This window comes from Theropithecus gelada, chromosome 5 (genome assembly GCF_003255815.1).
Source record: "Theropithecus gelada isolate Dixy chromosome 5, Tgel_1.0, whole genome shotgun sequence".
In the NCBI taxonomy this organism is placed as follows: domain Eukaryota; kingdom Metazoa; phylum Chordata; class Mammalia; order Primates; family Cercopithecidae; genus Theropithecus; species Theropithecus gelada.
The window spans coordinates 46,817,120-46,840,881 of record NC_037672.1 but is presented as its reverse complement, the minus strand read 5'-3'; the positions used below and the strand labels follow the sequence as shown (position 1 = coordinate 46,840,881).

At 36.0% G+C, this 23,762-nt stretch overlaps 1 protein-coding gene across 2 annotated transcripts in view; it reads left to right on the top strand.

The window, feature by feature from the left end:
- The window catches only part of BMPR1B (bone morphogenetic protein receptor type 1B), a 400,498-nt gene that overhangs the window by 240,794 nt on the left and 135,942 nt on the right, over positions 1-23,762 (top strand). The window contains exon 3 of one of the 2 annotated variants that reach the window (XM_025384633.1): positions 85-179. The gene's annotated coding sequence lies outside the window, so the exon portion shown is untranslated. Of the gene's footprint in view, positions 1-84; positions 180-278; positions 432-23,762 lie in introns of those variants that run through there. The other variant, XM_025384635.1, reaches the window with a different exon arrangement.

Below are 23,762 nucleotides of genomic sequence, written 5' to 3'. Positions count from 1 at the left end.
CAGAGGGCAAGGAAAGAAAGACTGCAGTGGAGGGAATGTTAATTTCCAATTCTTTTCTGAAAATATATTCTTTTTGACTGTCAGGTTCAGACTTCTGCTGATTCATAACCATTTGGCGCTGAGCTATGACAAGAGAGGAAACAAAAAGTTAAACAAGCAAGCCTGCCATAAGTGAGAAGGTAAGTAATTAGCCAGTTCGGTCTCGCTGTTACTCGTAAACTCTGTCTCCCTGTTGGCTGCACTGCATCAGTAAGCAAAGGGCTGTGTGGCATGTCAAAGCTAATGAGGAGGGCTGCCTGCTGGGTAAGAATGTTCTTGGTGGCAGAGCCGTTTTGTGTACTGCTGTTGAGAATGCCGGGTACATTCACAAGACGTTTCCTGCGTGTGGTAGGAATAGCTCTCAAGCACCAATTTCATACTGTGTCCTATCAGTAAGTTTCTGTCTCTTCATTCTATCAAACTCGAGGTCTTCCAGTTGGTAAATTCCTATTTACTTTTATGTCGGTATTAAAACATTAGTGTCAGTTAAGTTTATTGTAGTGAGTGGTCTACACATGGATTGTAAGAGAAACATTCAGATGAACGTATGAAGGTGTAGTAGTCAGTGTCAAAATGTGGAAGCTGGGAATTTGGGTAACAGGAGGTATTTTTTTTTAAAAAGCCAGCCTCCATTTTCCAGTGCACTGAAGTGAAATAGTACCTTTGGGATTAGAGAGAACCTGGGGCGGTGAGAAGTGAGAACAGTCTTCCTAATTCATGGTGCCAAAGGCAAGCACTGAGGTAGAAGTTCTCTGTCCAGGTCACTTGCTATTGGGTTCTAAAAACTGCGACTCCATACTCAACCTCAAACTAAAATTAACATCTCCTCCTATGCATTAATAGTTCGTTTTTTCCTGTCATCACATGTAGCACTTTAAATATATTTCTGTGTATGTTCACGGTGCTGTAGCGTGTTCATCTTCATTGTGGTTTTTCATATTCCAGATTATCATTAAAAGCACTGGCACTGAAGGAGACAAAAAATTGTTTTCTATGTATTTTCTGGTTTAGAATGCTCATGAAATATACATACTTGTATGTTTATGTCTACTACACATGGACTAGAAAGTAAATTATGTTGTTTCACTAGAACTGTGGCTTTAACTAGAGGAAATTTACTGACATAATGAAAATTTCCTTGATCGCATTTCAGATTGTAGAACTATCAGCATTAGCATGATATTTAGAACTGTTAAATTAGGTTATAGATGGTGATTATAGGTCCAAAGGGTTTTCTGTACTACATATTTAAGTTAAAAACAAAAAATGAGATTGATGCTGCTGTAGAGCTGAAACTCTACAGCAATAGAGATATGAGGAAAAGCTAATACTCTGGCTCAGATTTTGTGTTAGGACTAATATACAGAAATCAGCTCATTCTAAAATAGGATAAGCCAGATCTAAAACAACAGGTAGAATATGTTTAAATCAAAGTAAGAATTTTAAAATGAGACCAATTGTTGTGCAGTATCGCTTTTGTTGAATGCATATATAACTTTTCAAATGATGCAAATGTTTGAAAATTAATTTTATTACTTCAGAAATACTTTAAGGCTAATGTAATTGATATCTTAAACAGTATTTTGACATTCATTTAATGCTCGTTTTATCATCTGAATCTTTGTACTTCTTCAAATTCTGCCTACCGTTTCCATTTTATTAGTGGGTTTGATTTAGATTTTTGACAATATCTTTATTTTGAAAATACAACCATGATTGATCTAGAATGGGCATTTCCCAGTTATAGAATCTAACTGGCTAAGTTCATCTATCAGTTTTTATTTGCTCTTCCCTTTAAGTAATATCTCATGATCAAGATTGTAATTTCAGATTTTTATTCAGTGTCTTTTAATTTTTGCTTTATATTTTGCATTTAAATAAATACTGGCATGATAATTGCTTTCTTACCCCTCTTTATTGGTTTTGTTTTTATTCCTTCTGGTGTCTTGTTTCCGAAGTACCTTGTTGAAATTTGGGCAGAAAACAAGGCAAGCAAATAAAGAACTACAATAAAAAGAAACTAAAGAAAGTTTTCCTTTCAATCAAGAAGAAATACGACATTGTGACACTGGTTAATAATGTCTACATTAGGATGTATTTTGGTTGAAGACTGGTTGAGTGTTTTAAAACTCGAAATGCCTTGTCAGTATTTTTGGCTCTGTTGTCCATCCTGACTTTGGTTATCATATTTACAAATAATATTTTATATGCAAGCATCTTATACAAAATGAAAATGGCACCTTTTGTATTATGTATTAAATATCTATTGAAGCAATGTGAATGAATTTAGCTTGAAATATTAATATTAGCCTCCTCATGGATCTCACTGCTCTAGAGTCATATTTGCTCTGCTAGTAGTCCATCTGCTACACTACTTTTTTTTTTTTTTTTTTGAGATAGGGTTTCAATCTTGTTGCCCAGGCTGGAGGGCAATGACAAGATCTCAGTTCACTGCAACCTCTGTCTCCCGGGTTCAAGCAATTCTCCTGTCTCAGCCTCCTAAGTAGCTGGGATTACAGACATGCACCACCACTCCAGCTAATTTTGTATTTTTAGTAAAGGCGGAGTTTCTCCATGTTGGTCAGGCTGGTCTCAAACTCCTGACCTCAGGTGATCCATCCACCCTGGCCTCCCAAAGTGCTGGGATTACAGGTGTGAGCCATGGCGCCCGGCCTCCTGTACTACTCTTAGGGGGTCAATCTTCCACTCTGATGAACCCATTGCTTTTAATCTAAAACCATCCCATCCCTGTCTTTCTACTGCTTATAGATAAAGACCAGGCTTTACTATGAGTCTCTTGTTCATATACCATCTACTTTTGTTCTATGTCAATCTTCTGCCATTCCTTCTGGGCTGTTGTGTGTATCTCTCTTGCCTATCCATGAGAATATTCCCCTTTCTGTTTTATTTGCTGGCAGTATTCAACATCTTCTATTTCTCAAAACAATCCACATTGCATTGCTTTTTTCTTGTATCATTTATGCTGTTCTATCTTGAAAACCCTTTTCCCAATCTTTGCCTTCTAGCCTCACTGGAGAAAGCCCTGCTGGTCTATTCTTAGACTCTATGACTTGGCCTCCTATATGAATCTCCATCCCGGTACTTTGGAAAGCTTGATAATATAGTGTTATATGTTTTTGTTTCTGCCTGAGACTGTAATTTATTTATGGCCAGATTTGTAAATTTAATTTTTTATGCTTCCCCAAGACCTAGCATATAACAAGTGTCCCAGAATTTGAAGTAAACAAAAACTTTATTATTTTAAATATAATTTTCTTTATACCCCTTTCACTTTAAAATATATTACAATTTTGATTAATTAGATAGAAGGAAAACCTCTCAAGTAGATGATACATACTTTGGGGTTATTAATAATAATCTAAAAAGTTATTTTGTTTCTTTTTCTAGGACCAATCACAGTATAGTGTGTGTGTGTGTGTGTGTGTATCCATGCAAAGAGATATTTGCTGAACTCATAAGCTTATTTGAGTAACAAAAGTCAAAATGATGTTGGTTAGCAAATACAAATTCAGGATACATATTCCAAAAATGCTGTTTATGTAATGAATTTGGTGAAGTCTGTCAAAAATATCAGCTAGTTGCTGTGGCCATGTTACCTTAATTTACATGGATAAATTAAGTGATGCCCTAGTAAACTAAAGACAGTGTCATGCCTTCCAAAAGACCCAGAGAGAGCTTCAGGAGAGAAGAGGTCCATCCTCATGTAGCCGAGAGAATTGCAGAGTGAAATTGCTCCCAATATTACTAGTAATCCCTCAGATTTCATTTACTGGAGCAGAGATAGTTCGGGTTTTAATGAAATAATAGAAAATCATGGTCTAAAAATTCTAAAACCTGAAAGGTGATAATTCCATTTCAGGCGGAAGAAGAATTTGCTCCTCAAAATAGAAATGTTGAAAGAGAAGGAAGTTGACATTTAAAAAAAGTAGTTTAGCTGTGATAGTCAATAAAAATAAAATTTATTTTGCCTTTAATTATATTTTATTTGCCCATCATACATAAAAGTGCTTACATTATGTATGTATACATTATGTATGAAATATTTTATATACCAGGAACAAGTGTAAAGCTTCATGAACAATTTGGAGTGACTTATAGTTTTCTTAATTTGATTATTTTTACTTTAGTGTACTCTATCAGCAGTTTCCACTTAAACCTTATAAACATCTTCCAGACATTGAATATAACTCTTCTGTTTGTTTAACCTTGAATTGTATCTGTCTTAGGAATGAAAACAAGATTGGTATTTTCATAGGAAAATTTGGTAATCGTAATTGCTTGGAATGGACCATAATTCAATTTGGAACGTTTTTTCAGATGTATTTTGCCCATATAACTATCCTGTGTTAAAAATATGTGGAGTGGGGAGGCTGAGCAGGAGAATTGCTTGAATACAGGAGGCGGAGTTTGCAGTGAGCCCAGATTGCGCCACGGCACTCCAGCCTGGTGACAGAGCGAGGCTCCATATCCAAAAAAAAGAAAAAAGTGGAGAAAGTGCCTTAGCAAAGAGTCATAGGTATGAATTTTATAGATCTCACTGGCATATCGTAATATAAATATTATATGATTGGGATGGTGGAATTTTCTTTGGTATGGACACAGAAATATACCAAGTTCCTGTTAGCCAGTGAGGAGGGAAACCCAAGCTTACCTCAGTATGGAAACATATAACTATAACAAACATAAGCAAAAACACCACCACCAGCACTGAGAAAAGCTCAAAGAACTTCGTGGTTGGAATGAGGCATAAAGGATTTTACCAGAACAATCAAGTCTTATTTTATCATTGGTACAAGCTTTATTGCCAACCAGAATTTTTCTGTAACAGTGAAGGGCATGTAATTCATGGAACCCAAGAGGAGAAGAGTAAATTAATTATGGAAGTGGGACTTTAAAGCTTTTCTTCAGTGCTTCCATTTTATCAATGGGCAGTTGTGGCATCCACAGGTAACATAACCTGCCAAACATCAGCTTTTCAAGTAGCTAGTTAAGATTCGGATAAAAATTAGTGTTAGGTAATTATAAGGCCAGAATGTTATTAATGCAGCTTTTCTTGTCTGAATGTAATTGCTCTGTTTTTGTTTTGTTCTTCATGCTGCATTTAAAGTTTAATTTGTTGTGTCTCTGTGTCTTGTCTTATATTAGACTCCTTTGCGTTATTTCTTAATTCCTGAAAGTTAGAGCTAGTAATTTACCATCAAGTGAGATGGAGTAATTTTTTTTTTCTAATGACAGGTATCCTTTCTGGCTCCCCTGAATTGCCCTATTCTGTTTCGTGGTACAATCACATTCTGCCACACAAACATTCATTCAATAGAACATGGCAGATAGTCCTGGAGCAAAAGACAGGAGCTAAAAAAACAAGTTTCATGCTTAGATTATGTCTAAGATTAGAATTTCTAATTCTAAGACAAGTGTCTGTATTTCAATAGGATATATATGGCTATATTTTGTTTTATAATTTAAAGATTTAAAGATGATTATTTGTTCTAATTTACACCTGGAAAAACTTTGTTTAAAACAAAAACGAAAGAATCCAATGGGCTTTTCCATGTTGTATTGGCTTTCATCTGGGATTCTTTTAAAAATGTAAATAATCGAAGATGCAGAGAGGGGAAAAACAAGTTTGTTTTGTACCTTTCATCTTCTAGTAAGTTTTTGCTTCTCTATTTCTGTTCCCACCACTCCCAAAGAAATTGGGGCGCTTTGGCTCTATCCATTGTTATTAATATTAAGGGCTCTGGTAAAAATTGCTTGTATACTTAGATGAAAGAGGTTTTTTATTGTTGTTGTTGTTGTTGTTTTATAATTTCAACTTCTCTTTTTTTTTTTTTTTTTCAACTTCTCTTTTAAATTCAGTGAGTACCTGTACAGATTTGTTACATAGGTATATTATGTGATGCTGAGGTTTGGAATACAAATGATCCCATCACCTGAGTAGTGAGCATAGTACCCACTAGGTAGTTTTTAGCTCTTCCTCCCTTCCTCCCTCCGCCTCTAGTAGTCTCCAGTTTCTGTTGTTGTCATCTGGATGTCCATGAGTTCCCAATGTTTAGCTGCCACTTATAAGTGAGAATATACAGTATTTGGTTTTCTGTTCCTGTATTAATTCATTTAGGATAATGGCTTCCAGCTCCATCTAAGTTGCTGCAAACAGTACGATTTCATTCTGTTTTTTTTTTTTTTTTTTTGAGACGGAGTCTTGCTTTGTCACCCAGGCTGGAGTATAGTGGCATAATCTTGGCTCACTGCAAGCTCCGCCTCCCCGGTTCACACCATTCTCCTGCCTCAGCCTCCCGAGTAGCTGGGACTACAGGTGCCCGCCACCACACCTGGCTAATTTTTTGTATTTTTAGTAGAGACGGGGTTTCACCATGTTAGCCAGGATGGTCTCGATCTCCTGACCTTGTGATCCACCTGCCTCGACCTCCCAAAGTTCTGGGATTACAGGCGTGAGCCACCGCTCCCGGCCGATTTCATTCTTTTTTATGGCAGTGTAGTATTCCGTGGTGTGTATGTACCACATTTTCTTTATCCATTCACTGTTGATTGTCACCTAGGTCGACCCCATGTCTTTGCTATTGTGAATAGTGCTGTGATGAACATATGAGTGCTTGTGTCTTTTTGGTTAGAACTATTTCTTTTAGATCTATGGCCAGCAATGGGATTCATTGGGTCAAATGGTAGTTCTGTTTTATGTTCTTTGAGAAATCTCCAAACTGCTTCCACAGTGGCTGAACTAATTTACATTCCTACTAACAGTGTATAAGCAATGAAAGAATTTTTGAACATACAGCTGAAGGTTATTCTCAGCCTCAGCCTGTGATTTCTGTACTTTCCTGTTTCCTCCTCCCTCATGTCAGAAGCAAAGTGATCTTCACAGTTCTGCATCAATAAAAACGCCTGGTTATCCCTTTGTGATAATTTTCCATTGGATTAATACCTTTCACTTTAAATAAGTATTGCCCACATTTTAAATGTCATGCCTGCAAAGAAATGTCTGATTTTTACATATTTGCTAATATGAGGAAAGTGATATTTAATTTACTTATTTTTAATTACTAGTGAATTTAAATTTGAGTTATTACCTTTTTTGTTATTTATAATTTATTTATCTACTTATTCTTTTTTTCAGCAGCTCTCTTCTCCTTTCTGGTTTACAATTGCTCCTTTATTTAAAAAAAAATTAAAGGATCTTGATTCTTTAAATGTCTATTTGTTGCAACTGCTTTCATAAGATTTGGATTACTGTTTAATTTTGTTTTATGTGTTTTGAAACATAAGTATGTTTTGAAATATTTTTATTAAAGCTAATCGATATTTTCTCAATATCTTTTGAAACTTAGAAAGTCTTTTTAAAACCTAGAAATAGGAAAAAATAGTTTTCTACATTTTATGTCTTCATTTAACTGTTAATACTATAGTCCACAAGGATTTTTTTGACCAAGTACTTCAGCACTTTTGTTGAATCATTCTCCCCCTTTCTCACTTTTTTTTGTGAACTCATTTTATTGTGTATTCCTGTGCCACAAATTTCAATCTTTGTGTTACCTTTCAGTTTGTATTGCATTAAAATTTTTATCTTAAAGTTGATGTTTCTTGTTTAATGAGATTTAAACATTGGAACATGTTAGGGTGGTGGTGTTGGATTTGGCATGATTCTAGAAATTACTGTAGACAAGAGGCTGTGTATGTTACTTATCTGAAGCCATACCTAATAATATAATATGTGTGATTGAGAAATGATGCATGAATAACCACCTCTAGTATGTGTGTGTGTGTGTGTGTGTGTGTATATATATATATATATATTTTGTTAATCCTTCTAATAGACCATCTGATGACTTATTGTTATTTCCTCTTTTCAGGATAAAGAAACAGACCCCAAAATGTAAAGTCACAGATAACCTCACATAGCTAATGAGTGATAAGGTCATGATTTAAACTCAGATCTGGCCAAAGTCTATCATTTTTTTTTTTTTTTTTTTTTTTTTGAGATGGAGTCTCGCTCTGTCACCCAGGCTGGAGTGCAGTGGCACGATCTCGGCTCAGCACAACCTCCATCTCCCAGGTTCAAGCGATTCTTCTGCCTCAGCCCCTTGAGTAGCTGGGACTACAGGCACGTGCCACCATGTCCAGCTAATTTTTGTATTTTTAATAGAGAAGGGGTTTCACCACGTTGGCCAGGATAGTCTTGATCTCCTGACCTCGTGATCACCCGCCTTGGCCTCCCAAAGTGCTAGGATTACAGGCGTGAGCCACCGTGCCCGGCCCGAAGTTCATCTTTTAAAGAAACATTGCCAGAAAGAGAAATTACGCTTTTTGCCATAAGTAGTGATAATACATGTGTGTCTGTAGTGTTCTGATGGCACGAATCTTCCCAGCTTGAGTCCATCTGTGAAGCAGTGAGTTCAGGAATGCTGACTTTCAAAGTGTAAGGGCAAGTCAATGAAACTGGCAACATGTGGAAACTTATTTGGAATTAGCACTGAAGATACCAGAATCTCAAAACGGAAAGAAATCATTCTACTTAAATTAGTTTCAGAGCAGTTAAAAATTATTTTAACTTCCTCAGATTTTACTACAACTGTTGACTTTTATCAATTTCTTTCATTTTAGCCAACTTGTATTTCAGTTCTTCCTCATTTGCTTAACATAGCACCATGCCTTCCCTCACATATCTGCTCATGACCTTAGAAGGAAAATTGGCAAGGAATTGTGAGGTCATCAGGGAGTGACTGTTCCATCTGGGTCTCTTTTTCTGTACTTTAAGTTTCATTCAGGGGAGAAATGAGTCTCACTAACCAACAGCTTTTACTACCATCTCTATTTTAAACTACTCAGCTAAGAGAGTCAAGCTCATTGCTGTGGTATCAGTGTCTTGTGTTTGAAGCAGGAAAGGAAATTCTGGATATTTTGGTGTCATCAGAACTCAATATTTATATACTAATTGGTTACCTGGAATGATTTAAGAGGATAGTTTAATCTGCTCTGAAGAGATATACTTTATAAACATAGTTTGTGTTTGTGTACGTGTTGGGGAGTTCACATGTGAAACTTTATAAAAAGACATCATTTGAAATTTTAATTTTTGTTATGTGTTTGCCCACTATGAAGTATTTTGTTCTGTTTTCCTCTTTAACTCAAGGCAAACAATTTTGCTTCAAGATAATGGAGGACTTTTTCCTCCTTGAATCACTCTGCCCTTTTTTGATACATTGGTATGTCTTTGGTAACAGTTCTGCCATACTTCATTTTGTTTTATAACCCTGCCCTAGAACATTTAAAATTCAATTACACCTTATTGTTGATAAGCAAGTTGTTCTTCTATTATTATTTAGAATATTATGCATCAGTATTTGTTTTGTCTTAAAAGTCTTAAATAGGTTATTCATATTATTCCTTATTTTTCAATCATATTTATTTTCTTGCTTTAATGTAAAGATGACTATTACTGCACAGTATATGGTTGAAATATAATTCAATTATGGTTTCATATATTCCTCAGGTGAATATTTGCTTTTTCTCCATGTAAAATACATTTTTCTTAAGAGCCTCTTTCTACTTCTCTCTATACCAATTTTAACTTCATCAGTAAATTAATGTATCATTATTCCCAGTAGTAGTTTAGCTTACTAACCTTGAAATTTATATCTGTGCTTATTGTCAGAGGCTTGTTGGCAAATTGATCTTGACAATAATACAGAAAGAAAGCATGGTGACCTAGGACACAGCGTTCTGCTGAAGTAATTCACAGTTCCTTGAATGTGTAGAGCTTTTTTGTTGTTGTTTATTTGTTTTAAATGAGCCAAGATACAATGCATATAGTCTTTTGAGTTATTCATTAATACTTCACATGTAATTATTTTCAGTTATTATTGGTAGAAGCAGACAATTTAGAATGCTTTTTTTCTTAAGCCGTTGCAATATAAAGTCTATTGGTATAGCTTGCAAAGCACAATGTGAGTTTAAAATATGTCTCCTGAAACCATGTGTTCTTGACTTGGGGAGCTGATTTTGTGGTCAGTTTGAAGCTGTTCCCGTAGTGTATGTTCCTTCTAGTTAAAAGAAAATGTGATATTTGTGCTAACATGATTTCATTGTTAATAGTCCAAACTACAACTGTAAATTGCAGAGGTAGAGAATCAATTTTAAAATTTTGGTTATATTTTAATAAAATATTTTTTGTGACACATATGTTTCTGTTTATTAGCTGTGTATTGCCAGTGGTATTAATTGATGGTATTGGAACATACCTGAGATCAAATGCTGGTTTAGAAATACCATAAGGCATGTAGAACACACATTGGGCTCCTGTAAGGCCACTCATTTCTTACATTTAGGGCAGTTCAACAAACAGGCTGACTTAAGATGACCTCTCAGACAGCCCACCCACCCAGCCAGGAGCTACACATGCTATCACTCCTCTCTGTGTTTCCCTCCTCCCCCTCTTGCTTCCCTTCCTGGTTACATTCTTCCTTTATTGATCCCTGTTTTTCCCGGCTCCCTCCTTTGTTTCCTAGTTTTTATTTTCTTTTTTATCTTTTCATAAATGTCAGTTGTATCTCAGCAAGTTTCTGTTATACCAAGTTGTTACTGATTTTAAAAAAAGTTTCAAACTTTTCCTTATCTCCTGTCTATTGCCCAATTATATTAGAAAACTCTTTTTTTGTGCATTTTGAAGAAAATCTTTCGAATTGTTACAACAGTAAATGCCTGGAAGCAAGAAAAATGTGTGTTATGAAATGTAAAACTGCAATTAGCATCTTTCACAATTTCCCTAAAGTCATTTACCCTCTCATTTTATAATTAATGGTAACTTCGTCAACATGTCATGGATATTTGTATATATGATAATAGTTTCCACAGGGCACGGTGGCTCACGCCTGTAATCCCAGCACTTTGGGAGGCCGAGGCAGGCAGATCATGAGGTCAGGAGTTCGAGACCAGCCTGGCCAACGTGGTGAAACCCCGTCTCTATTAAAAATACAAAAATTAGCTGGGCGTGGTCCGAGATTGCACCATTGCACCAAAGTTTTAATAGTCAGAAGGTAGGGCTGGGCACGGTGGCTCACGCCTGTAATCCTACCACTTCGGGAGGTCGAGGCGGGTGGATCACAAGGTCAGGAGTATGAGACCAGCCTGGGCAACAGAGTGAGACTCCATCACAAATAAATAAATAAATAAATAAATAAATAAATAAATAAAATTAAAATTAAATAAAAGTTTCATTTAATCCTTATAGTAATTCTGTGTGATAGCTATTATTATCCCTATTTTAAAGGTAAGGAAATGGAAATTCAGGAAGATTAAATAACAATACTTATGATTTATGTAGGTTGGAAAGTAAGGGAGATAAGATTGGAATCAAATACCTTCTGATTTTTTTTTTTTTTTTTTTTTTTTTTTGGAGATGGAGTCTTGCCCTGTTGCCCAGGCTGGAGTGCAATGGTGCAATCTCGGCTCACTGCAACCTCTGTCTTCCGGGTTCAAGTGATTCTCCTGCCTCAGCCTCCTGAGTAGTTGGGATTGCAGGCGCACCACCATGCTTGGCTAATTTTTTGTATCTTTAGTAGAGATGGGGTTTCACCATGTTGGCCAGATTAGTCTCATACTCCTGACCTTGTGATCCACCCACCTTGGCCTCCCAAAGTGCTAGGATTACAGGCATGAGCCACCACGCCCAGCCCTACCTTCTGATTCTTAAAACTTTACAGTATAGTATATGACTCTCTTTTAAAATAAGTAACTTCACTTTCCTACTCCTATACATGTCTAAAAGTTTGAGAAGTAGCACGGCAATTCATAAGGCTTTCAGATTTACCAGATGTCCAAACCAGAGAGCAGCAACTCTGTTCCTACAAGGAAGACAAGAGTCTGTTGATGTTTACAAATATTAATTCATTAATTTTAATATATTATTCCCATGTCATTTTATGTTTTTCTCACTTTTGTAACTCTACCAGGGTTTCTTGATACAACAACAGCAACAATACTTGTGAAAACATGTTCTTCCAAATAAATCCATGCCATACTCTGGAATGTTTTTTGAGACAGGTCATATTTTCATCTATCGTACTTTCTGATTTCAGTTAGACTCTAATAGACTTTTTCATTAGTAATATCACACTATGATGGCATGAATTTTTAGGACACATTATAAAAATAGATGTTTTAAGTTATTTGTATATAGTTATTCTGTTAACTTTTTACCTTTGCCTTGCTCTACTTTTCAGGAACTCTATTGGGAATTATCTGAGACAAAAAATGATATTCAAAACAAATTCAATTTTTAGTCTAGTTAGAAGAACCTTTTTTTAAGATTTGGTATAGAAGAAATAAAAGTTGTGGGAAAAATGACCTTTAGAAGTTATCTGTTGACTTTTCCATGACTGTTCTAGCCCCATTATTTGTAAGATATAATTTAAGGTTCTTATAAATTATAACTCCTGTTGTAAAATGTTTTGCATTTTAAAAGCATTTGAAGACCTGTTGCTTCTTTTCACCTTGCTCCTTTAAATGCTTTGAAACAAGAATATGCATTTTATACACAGAAAAATTAAGATGAAGTAAGGGTGGGCAAAGATCCCAAAGTGAAAAGCCAAGTGTTTTGGCCTTGCCAGAATAGTTCTAAAGCTTGGTTATCTTAATTACAATATATGAAAATGTAAAGAAATAAATACATAATATGTTAACCCATACCAAACTCTATAGAAATAATGAGTGGTAGGTACAAGTCATTTAAGAAAAAAGTTATGAAGTGTTATTTAATATTAAGAAAATTTTATAAATTTACTTTAGTTGTTTTTGAAAACTGAGAAAAGAATTTAATATGATTATAGTGGCAGAACACCTGTATTGAGCTTGTGCAACTCTGTGGGAGTTTAGTTTGAGAGCCACTGAATTATCACATAAAAATTACTAATCAGTACATAGGGTGGCAGTAATATTTCCTGACTATTTTAATAAGCTGTGTTGGTATGTCAGTAAAGAGTTTATAAGGAATATAGGCCAGCTTAAGTAAACTATTGAATATCTGTCTCATACTGTATGGGGAAAAGTGATGACAGCATGACTATGTAGAGTTATATAAATTATGTAAAAAGTCATAAAAATACGAGTGGAGTGAATTTGTCAACTTGATTTTCTTTTCCCCTAACCACTCCACTTTCCTCCTCTCTCCGTTTGTAATGCTATATAGTAACTTCAGTTTTATGCTTCCATCCATGACAGGTATCATCAACCAATCTAACGCTTGCTCTTGTTGAGGTCCCAGTGAGCCTTGAGTCCAACCTGCTACAGGGGTTATCCACATGGAAAGTGAAGACTGTTACTACTCACCACATTCCATAAGCAGAAGCAAATTCTGTAGAGATAAAGGACTTAACTATGACAGCCAAAAATTTAAAATATTTAGAAAATAAATATTTTTATTATCAGCTAAGAATTTCTTTACCAAGACCAGAAGTAGAGCAAAAATAAAGAAAAAAATTAATCAATGCAGCAACATTAAAATGAAAAATCAAACCTGTGTTCATCAAAGGACACTAAAAAAGAATAAGAAAGACCCAAAATTGGTTTAGTATATAGAATTTATTAAAGATACTATGAATCAGTAAGAAAAGTAAATTTAGTAAATGTAAAAACAGGAATTTCAAAAAGAGAAAATCCAAATAGCCAATAAACATATGAAACATGCTGAACCTCATTAATACTTAAAGAACAGAATTAAAACTAGAATGATGAGGGTTGGGCGCAGTGTCTCATGCTTGTAATCCCAGTGCTTTGGAAGGCTGAGACAGAAGGATCCCTTGAGCCCTGAAGTTGACGATTGCAGTGAACTATGATCACTCTACTGCACTGTAGCCTGATTGACAGAATGAGACTCTCTGTCTCTCTCAGAAAAAAAAAAGAGTGATGTATCATTTCATTTCATACCTACCATGTTGGTAAAAAATATAAGTCTGAAAATAACAAATCTTGGTGTCGATGCGAAGCAACAGGAACTCTCATTCACTGCTAATGGCAATGCAAAGTGGTACAGTTGTACCAATTTCAATTGATAAATTGAAACTGAACATAAACATATTCTTCCCCAGCAATTCTACCCCTAGGTATATATACTATAGAAATTTTTGCTTGTATGTCTCAGGAAATAGGTATGCGATTTTTTAGTAGTAGTATTACACATAGTAGGGAAACAAACAAATGAAACAATTTTGGAAACAACCCAACAGAGAACAGAAGTGATAAGTTGGAAAATATTTTACACAATGGAATTAACATAATCATAAAAATGAATGAGCCCCAGCTACATTCATGAGCCTGCAGAATTCCCAAAACATAATTTTGAATGAAAAAAGCAAGTCACAAAAAATACATACATGATTCTCATAAAATCATGTAGAGTTTCTTCTTCCCATCTCATAGTAAGTTAAAGTTGGCTTCATGGAATTGAGAAAATGTGGTATTTAAGACACAGTTAAGGAGTATGTGGCAGGTTCAAACACCAGTTTTCAGGATACCCTTATTTTCTACTTTAATGGTTTATCTGAGGGGTGCTTCATAGTTTAATAAGTGGTTAATATGGTGGGCTCTGAATTTAGAGATCTGGAGTTCTGAGCCTGCCGCTACCATCTAGTAACTGTGTGAACTGTAACAAATTAGTTAACTTCTCTGGGCCTTAGTGTCCTCATTTGTAAAGAAGGATCTTTCACTGAAGAGGAATTCCCCTTTCAGTGTGGAGAATGATGAACTGAAGTTGAAAATCTAGCCAAAAGATGGCATAGTACAACCGAGTGAGACCAAGTGAGAACGTGAACTTAAGACAGAGGTAGAGGATTGCAAGACAAAGGAAACTTGAAAGATGTAAAAAGAGCATAAACCAAACAGATTTGAGGGACACAGAGAAGGAATAGTGACAGAACATCTCATGTTGTCTGACCTGGCTAATTGGCTAAATGCTGGTATGATTTATAAAAACAGAAGACATGGGAGGGGCCCGTTTCAGGGTAAAGATGGGTACTCTACATTTCCTTGTATATGTACAGTAATCTCAGATCCCTCAAATTAATCTCATCTTTCGTATTGCTGTTATTCTGTACCTGCCACTGTGTCATTCCTGGAAGCTATTTCCATCCATTCCAGTGCTTGGTTATTAATTGATGTGTATTTTCTTATTATTGCTGGAATAGGTCCTTGCCCACCCCGAAGTGACACCCTTCTGGTTTAGTGAAACTTCCATCCTCAGTTATCCACTATTTTGGAACCATAACTCTAACAGCTTCATCATCTAGAGCCTGATTTTGGTGCTCTATTCCTTCCTTTTGGTGTTCAGTGTCGTTTGCTCCCACAGTTGTCCCACTTCATTAAAAGAAAAATTTCAACAGTGTTGCACTTCAAAGGAAATGGAGCTGGGAGTCTCTGCTCCTTGGAAATTGTTTGGCCATATGAAAATTTGTTTAGTTCCTCCCTTAGACTAACTCTTTAAAACCAGGGTATTAGAAGATCCTTGCTAGGCAACCCAGAAATCTGTTACCCTTTAATCGAGAGCAGTGTTGTATCTTTATGTCTTATGATAAAGAAGATCACTCAAGTGTTCAGTAATAGCTAAGAAAGATTTGTTTCAGGGTGAGTTTTGGTGTCCAAATGAATCAAAATGGGTTAACAGATTCTCTCTCCTAGTAGAAAGTGTTAGGGTCACTCTCATGAGGCATCGGACCATAGATATTAGCTTAATTTTTCATATGCTGGATATGTGCCTAATATTATTTAGGAATTGCATTTGGATGGAAGTAAAGAAACTGTAAATAATTGTAGAAAAAATTTAGAAGTTTATTTCTCTCTTTTTTTTGGTCAAAAACCTTTATGTCAGTTGCTTTTTAACCTATACCTGATTTTGTTAACAAATTTGTTTTTTGTTTGTTTTATTAAACTTTTAATTTAGATTTGGGAGTACTTGTGAAGGTTGGTTACATAGGTAAACTCGTGTCATGGTGGTTTATTGTACAGATTATTTCATCCCCCAGATATTAAGCCCAGTACCCAATAGTTATTTTTTCTGCTCCTCTCCCTCCTCCCACCCTCCACCCTCAGGTAGACCCCACTGTCTGTTGTTTCCTTCTTTGTATTCATAAGCACTTATCATTTAGCTCTCACTTATAAGTGAGAATATACAGTATTTGGTTTTCTGTCCCTGCATTAGTTTGCTAAGGGTAGTAGCCAGAGGTAGGCAATCAGGGATTATGAGACTGTTCCGCAGAGCTCGGGGACTAGTCTCTCTCTCTTTTTCTGCTCCGCCAGCCTAGCATGTGGCTTCCATCTTCAGTGACACGTATGGTTCATTGTGGCTGCTATCGCTCTAACTGTCATGTCTAATTTCTAGGCAGCAGGAAAGAGGTGGATGTGAGTGACAGACATGTGTGTATACCTCCTAGGCAAGTACCTTCCTTAAGCAGCAGTTCAAAATGTCCCACCTCTGGTTACATTTTATTAGCCAGCTTTTAATCAAATGGCTATCTCATGATCTTTTAGCTGACGATATTACTACTCTGAAAAACCAGGAATCTGTTGCCAAGGAAAAAGAAAAGATGGGGTTGGGTGCAGTGGCTCATGCCTGTAATCCCAGCACTTTGAGAGGCTGAGGTAGGTGGATCGCCTGAGGTTGGGAGTTCAAGACAAGCTGGGCCAACATGGTGAAAACCCATCTCTACTAAAAATACAAAAATTAGCTGGGCGTGGTGGCACACACCTGTAATCCCAACTACTTGGGAGACTGGGGAAGGAGAATCTCTTGAACCTGGGAGGCTGAAGTTGCAGTGAGCTAAGATCCCACCACTGCACTCCAGCCTGGGCAACAGAGCAAGACTCTGTGTCAAAGAAAAAAAAAAAAAGAAGAAAGAAAGAAAAAGAAAAACTGGATATTAGATGATAACTAGCCTGCCTTGCCTCATTTGTTCAACTTAAGATATTGATGGAACTAGTTTATAGATAAGTAGGAAAAATGGACATTGCTCTTTAATCATAAATACAATGTGCAGATTCCTTATTTTGAGATGTCCCCTTTGAAATTCATTAGCTATTTGAAAATAATTTTTGCTCATTTTTTTCTTTTCTTTTCTTTTTTTTTTTCTTAGAGTCTTGCTCTGTCACCCAGGCTGGAGTGCAGTGGCACGATCTCGGCTCACTGCAAGCTCCGCCTCCCAGGTTCACACCATTCTTCTGCCTCAGCCTCCCAAGTAGCTGGGACTACAGGCGCCCGCCACCACGCCCGGCTAATTTTTTGTATTTTTGGTAGAGATAGGGTTTCATCATGTTAGACAGGATAGTCTCTATCTCCTGACTTCATGATCCGCCCGCCTCAGCCTTCATATTTTTTTCTTAACACATTAAGTTAAAATGCAGAGTTTCATGAAAAGGTTTCAATACCTGTTTCCCTGAATATCTTAGACAATTAAGGAACTGAGGGATCAACTAAGAAGGTTTCTGTCTAGATGTACAAACATGTTTAGAACCTTATGTTTTTTAGTCAGAACCAGAAAGTGAGGCAGTTTGTGAATCATTATTTCAATATGCTACAATGTAATTAATTAAAGAGAAATTGATTCTTGATGTATTTGAATGATTCATTTCTAATCTTAAGCATAAGTACTTAACCTTTGTGTGCTTTGATACAAATGTACCTATACTGCTTCTTATTAATACTGATTTTGAATTAATATTGGCATAGAGACAGTTATTTTTAATGCTTTTCCAGCTGTGTAAATATATGTATTGCATAAACAAACTGAAATTAGTAACAGAATTTACTGTGCTAGCAGCATTTACAACTTCATTGTGGACCCTGTGTTTTAAACATCTGTGCTTCATTTACTGTATCTTAAATAGCCTTTTATAACACAAGCAGAATTAGAAGTGTTTACACCAAGATGATAAAATATAATAGTACTGAGAAGAAGAAACAAAATTTTGGAGAAGAGTTTCTTCATAATTAACACAGCTTAGATGAGAAATTCTCCCTCCCATTGAAACAAATAGGTGCCTATTCAAAATTAGGAGGAAAGCGTTTTTAAGAGAGTTCCTGAGAGACTAAACTTTTTAATACTTTTGAAAATGTTGAAAGCAAAATTTTTAAAGGGGTGATTTATGTTTTTTAAATGTTTTGTCTTATGTTAAAAATTATATAACTTTCTCATTAAATAATTAGTTTTTCAAATGAAGAAAACATTGTGTGCCCTTTAGAGTTAGGAGGCTTTACAAAGTAAAGAAACAGATTTAGTAAATACGACTTTCAAAAGTTATTTGTCCCACAAACAATGACTATATATCTGTCTAATTTGATTATGTAAAAGTTCTAGAATTTTATTTTTATGGTTAATTTTTTAGTTTGAGTCCTGCAAGGCTAGTTCCTGATGTATTTTCTTCAACCGATGTTATTTTAGATAAGACTATTTTTATCTGATTTTCCATTGAGAAATCATGGACATTTGCTTCCTTGGCTGACTTACAGGTACAGGTCAGTACTAAAGGACCCACATGAATAGGCTTTACATATGAGACAGCTCACCCCATGCAGAGATGCCTCCCCAGGCTAGCTATTTGTGCTCTGGAAAAGGCATGAGAAAACAGGTCCTAAGAATGCCCAGTTTCTCAGGATTTATACACTCATTGTTTTCTATATACATGGAAGCAAACAGTGTCCTTAAAGATGATTTAAAAAATTAGAAAACGTAAACTTTCAGAATAGCACTACTGATACATGGAATAGAAGAAAAGAGCAAGGGTAAAGAAGTGATGAATTAGAAAAGACATAATTGTTAGAAGTTATCAACCCACGTTGAAGTCTAGATGTCTGTTTCACTTGTTATGTTATTAAGTTGACATTTTATTATACTACCTATTATAATTTGCTTTTTGTATATATGTATCACTTTACCTAATTAGATGTATATATGTATATATGTACCTAATTTTTGTATATGTGTATCACTTTACCTAATTAGTCGTTTTGTGGAAACGACTGTCTTTTACTTCTTCAGGTTTTCCCATAGCATCTAACATCACATGAGACACTTTATCATCTTAAAATAAAGATGTTTAGTACCCTAAAACTAGATCCAAGCGGCACATTTGCTTAGCAGTGGTTTCTTGATAGTGTTTTAAGGATTCGGGGCTAGGTCTGTGTTGTTAGGGAAAATATAGTTTTACATTTAGCCAGGGACTCTATTTTGTTTATTACTGTTTATCTGGTGTTTAGAGTGGTTGTCTGACAGGTTGTAAGTCCTAAATAATTGTTAAAAGAATGAATAAACGATTCTATAATAGTTGAGACAACTAGTAAGCACTAAACATATTTGCTATCTTGTTAACTAAATCAACTGTAAAATCTTTTCTAATTCTAAATTCTGCAGTTAACATAAATATTTGTTGATTCAGCAAATATTATATCAGCATTCAAATTCGGAAGTTGGACTGTCTTTTAATTAATAGAATCCACACAAGAATTGTAGATTCAAAGATATTAAGAATAGTTAATAAAAGCAATCTTTCTAGGGTTTAACTACCATTATTTAAGAAACAATGAAAAAGGCCTGACCTATTTAATTTGATGAACCAATTTCAATTTTGTTATGTCAAACTCCAACTAATATTAAATTAATTAATTGTGCAGAATTTTTCTTTGGTTTATATTGTAGCTTATACAGAGTGAAAGGCCACTAACCTAGCTGTGAAATAAGGCTTTGGAATGATTGCATTCTCTGTTTTACGTGGGGTAAGATGATGCAGGGACCTGTCATCTGATTTTATCATTATAATATCAGAATTCTGAAAGGGAACTTAATCTGCCTTTAATACCATCTTTTATACATAAAGTGGATCCTTAGAAATTAAGTGCTTAGATTCGTAGATTTTTACTGCCAGAGTTAATTTACTACCAAGGTCCTGATTTCAAGATTCAGACCTTTTTGAGTTGTCATTATTTCCCAGTGACTTTTCCACTAAATACTACCTAAAAACATTCAGCTAAGAACGAAATGGTTCTGTACTTCACAGAGTGTCATCTAGCAGGGCTACTGGGTGGGGCAGGACTGTGGCTGTCCCTCCGTCCCATAGGGTTCTATGATGCATGGGAAGAGGCAGCCAGAGCAGTGACTTGCAGGTGTGGTCCATGGACCCTTGGGAGGGGGTGTCTCTAAGAACCTTTAGGGCCTTTGTGAATTCAAAACCATTTTCACAAGAACACTAACATGTTATTTGCCTTTTGCTCTATGCTGACATTTGCTCCTGTGGTTTAGAAGCAGAGGTAGGTAAAATTGCTGCCACCTCGGCACCCATCAACATACAGAGTGTGCTGTAGGCCATTGTGATCTTCACTGCTGCACACTTGAAGAGAGAAAAGAAAAATGAACATTGAAAAATGTTCTTGAGAAAGTAGTAAAAATTTCCAATCATGTGAAATCTCATGCCTTTTTAATGTTCTAGAAATATCCTTGGTCCTGCTGCATACTGAAGGACGATGGTTTTACTCAAGGAGTTGTGGAACTAGTTCCTTTATTTAATAGAACTTCTGTTTTTGATTGTTGTTGCCCAGTCTGGAGAGTGGTGGCACCATCATAGCTCACTACAGCTCCAGTTCCTGGTCTCAAGGGATCTTCTTGCCTCAGCCTCCCAAATAGCTGTGACTACAGGTGTGCACCACCACACCAGACTCATTTTTAAATTTTTTGTAGAGATAGGGTCTCACTGTGTTGTGCAGGCTGGTCTCCAGCCCCTGACCTCAGGTGATCCTTCCACCTCTGCCTTACAAAGTGCTGGGTTACAGCCATGAATCACCATGCCTGGCCTGGAACATCAATATCTTTTTTTTTTTTTTTTTTTTTTTTTGAGACAGAGTCTCACTCTGTCACCAGACTGGAGTACAGTGGCATGGTCTCAGCTCACCGCAACCTCTGCCTCGCAGGTTCAAGAGATTCTCCTGCCTCAGCCTCCTGAGTAGCTGGGACTACAGGCACATGCCACCGTGCCCAGCTAATTTTTGTAGTTTTAGTAGAGATAGTTGGCCAGTGTGGTATTGATCTCTTGACCTCATGACCCCACCCGCCTCGGCTTCCCAAAGTGCTGGGATTACAGGCATGAGCCACTGTGCCTGGCTGGAACATCATTTTAAATTGAACATATGACAGACAGACAAATTAACAATTCAGACTTAGATATTGAGTAGACATTTTTTTCAAAATGAGTGAAGTGAACCTGTTACTTCAAGGCAGATAATTGATAGTGTTTGTGATGGTGATAAAATTTGAGCTTTCAAGTAAAAACTGCAATTTTGAAAAGCTTTGTAACTGCCACGGTGACCTTGAGAGTGTCCAAATATTTAAAATCCTTTTTGATGACATTGGTTCAGATATTATGGGTGTGCTTTTTTGTTGTTGTTGTTGTTATTGCACAAGGAAATGTGTTACCATTTGAAAGGTCTGTGTAACTCGGTGGGCTGATATTTTTCAAATGATCAGTGATGAACACAGGATGTTACAAAATTATGCATAGATGAGAGATTCATTCAAAATGGAAGATAATAGAATAGATTGTAATGTCATCATACAAATATTTTATTCATATGGTTCAAATCTACGTTGCAACTACGCTTTTGAGAAACTAGCACTTCTTGAATTTGGGAGTAGTATTAAGGAAGAATATTCATACTTTCTAAAAAAGGATGTTAAAATATTGCTGGTGGCCAGGCGTGGTGGCTCACGCCTGTAATCCCAGCACTTTGGGAGGCTGAGGCGGGTGGATCACCTGAGGTCAGGAGTTTGAGACCAGCCTGACCAACATAATGAAACCCTGTCTCTACTAAAAATACAAAAATTAGCTGGGTGTGGTGGCTTAGGCCTGTAGTCCCAGCTACTTGAGAGGCTGAGGCAGGAGAATTGCTTGAACCCAGGAGATGGAGGTTGCAGTGAGCCGAGACTATGCCAGTGCACTCCAGCCTGGGCGACAAAGTGAAACTCTGTCTCAAACAAAACAAAACAAAACAAAAAAATATTGCTGGTCTGAGGCATTGGCTCATGCTCTGTAATCCCAGCACATTGGGAGGCTGAGGTATGAGAATTGCTTGAGCCCAGGAGTTTGAGACCAGCCTGGGCAAAATAGCAAAGACCTTGTTTCTACTAGAAAAAAATAAAATAAAATAAATAAAGCCAGATATGGTGGTGTGTATCTGTAGTCCCAGCTACTCACCAGGCTGAGTCAGGAGAATCACTTGAGCCCAGGAGTTCAAGGCTGCAGTGAGCTATGAGTGCACCACTGCACTCCAGCCTGGGCAACAGGGTGAAACCCTATCTCAAAAAATAATAAGAAAAAGAAAAATGATAAAATATTGCTCCTTTTTCCAGCTTTGTATCTGTGGATTGTCTTCATATATTTCAGCCAAAATATGTTACCACAACATATTGAATACAGAAGCAGAGTTGAGACTCTATCTTATGTTATGCCAGATACTTCTCACCAAATTATTTTTATTTGGGGAATTTCGTTATTTTTCATAACAAAATTATGACAACATATAATGGATGTATTACTGTTACTTTGAAATACATTAATAAATATTTTACAAATATCTTAGTTTTAATTTTGAATATGGTGAATGAAACAAAGATAAAACATGAACATAAGAAAAATAAACTTAAACTCAACATAAACAAAAATAGAAACAAAAACTCTTTGGGGTCTTTAATAAGTTTTAAGAAGGTAAAAAGGTTCTGAGACCAAAATGTTTGGTGACATAGCTGTAGTCCCTGAGTTAGAGCAGGGGCCTTCATGCTTAGGTCTAGCGTGATCTTGTATAACCTGTTAGCATTTTCTCAGTACAATTATTACCACTTCAGTTTTTTCACTTATTGATACGTTTAACGATTATTGTGTACCTTCTACCCTCCAGGTACTGTGTTAGGTGTTCGGAGTTAAAAAAAAAGTGCAGATTTTGTCTTCTGCTTATTCTGAAGCTCTTCTAAAGCCCATCCATATGTTATACTTCTTTTTGTTTCCCTAATTATGATAAGTATGTTGACATTCTGGTTTTCTCCTTCCTGTTTTCTATAACTTTACAGATATAGAGATGTAGCTTTTTATTTGCTTTCAGGTTTTTGCCATTTGTTACTATGAGAGAGATTGGCTAATATTTGAGCCAGTGCATCATTTTTTCTGGTCTGTTAAAAGGATGAAATAGGTAGATATCTTTGGAGCATTTTGAATGTATGCAATTTTTTATAGATTGTAGAGATAAGAGAAAAGAAAGGCAAGAGAAGGAGAAAGATGGAAGGCTTTAACAAAGTATTTGTGAAGTGTTTTCCACATCTACTTCTGACTTTTGCAGGGTCCAGGGCAAGAGTACAAATGGAGAACTACAGACCATATGTCAAAATATTTAAAAAGTTATAAATTTAGTTTACACGCTATTAAATAAAAATATATTTATCCCCTTTCCCTAACAAGTATACCATCTTGCCCACAATATATGTAACTATATAAAGCAACAGTTTATACCAAGTAATTGTGGATAGTGCAACTTCAACGTGATTGTCATTTTTCACTAAGGACTGTGATTTATTATAGGGAGATGCAGCAGCATTGGTCAGACAAGACAAGAGTAGGGAGAACAGATTTATACTTCTTTTATTTGCTCCTTTAGTTTCTTTTTCCAT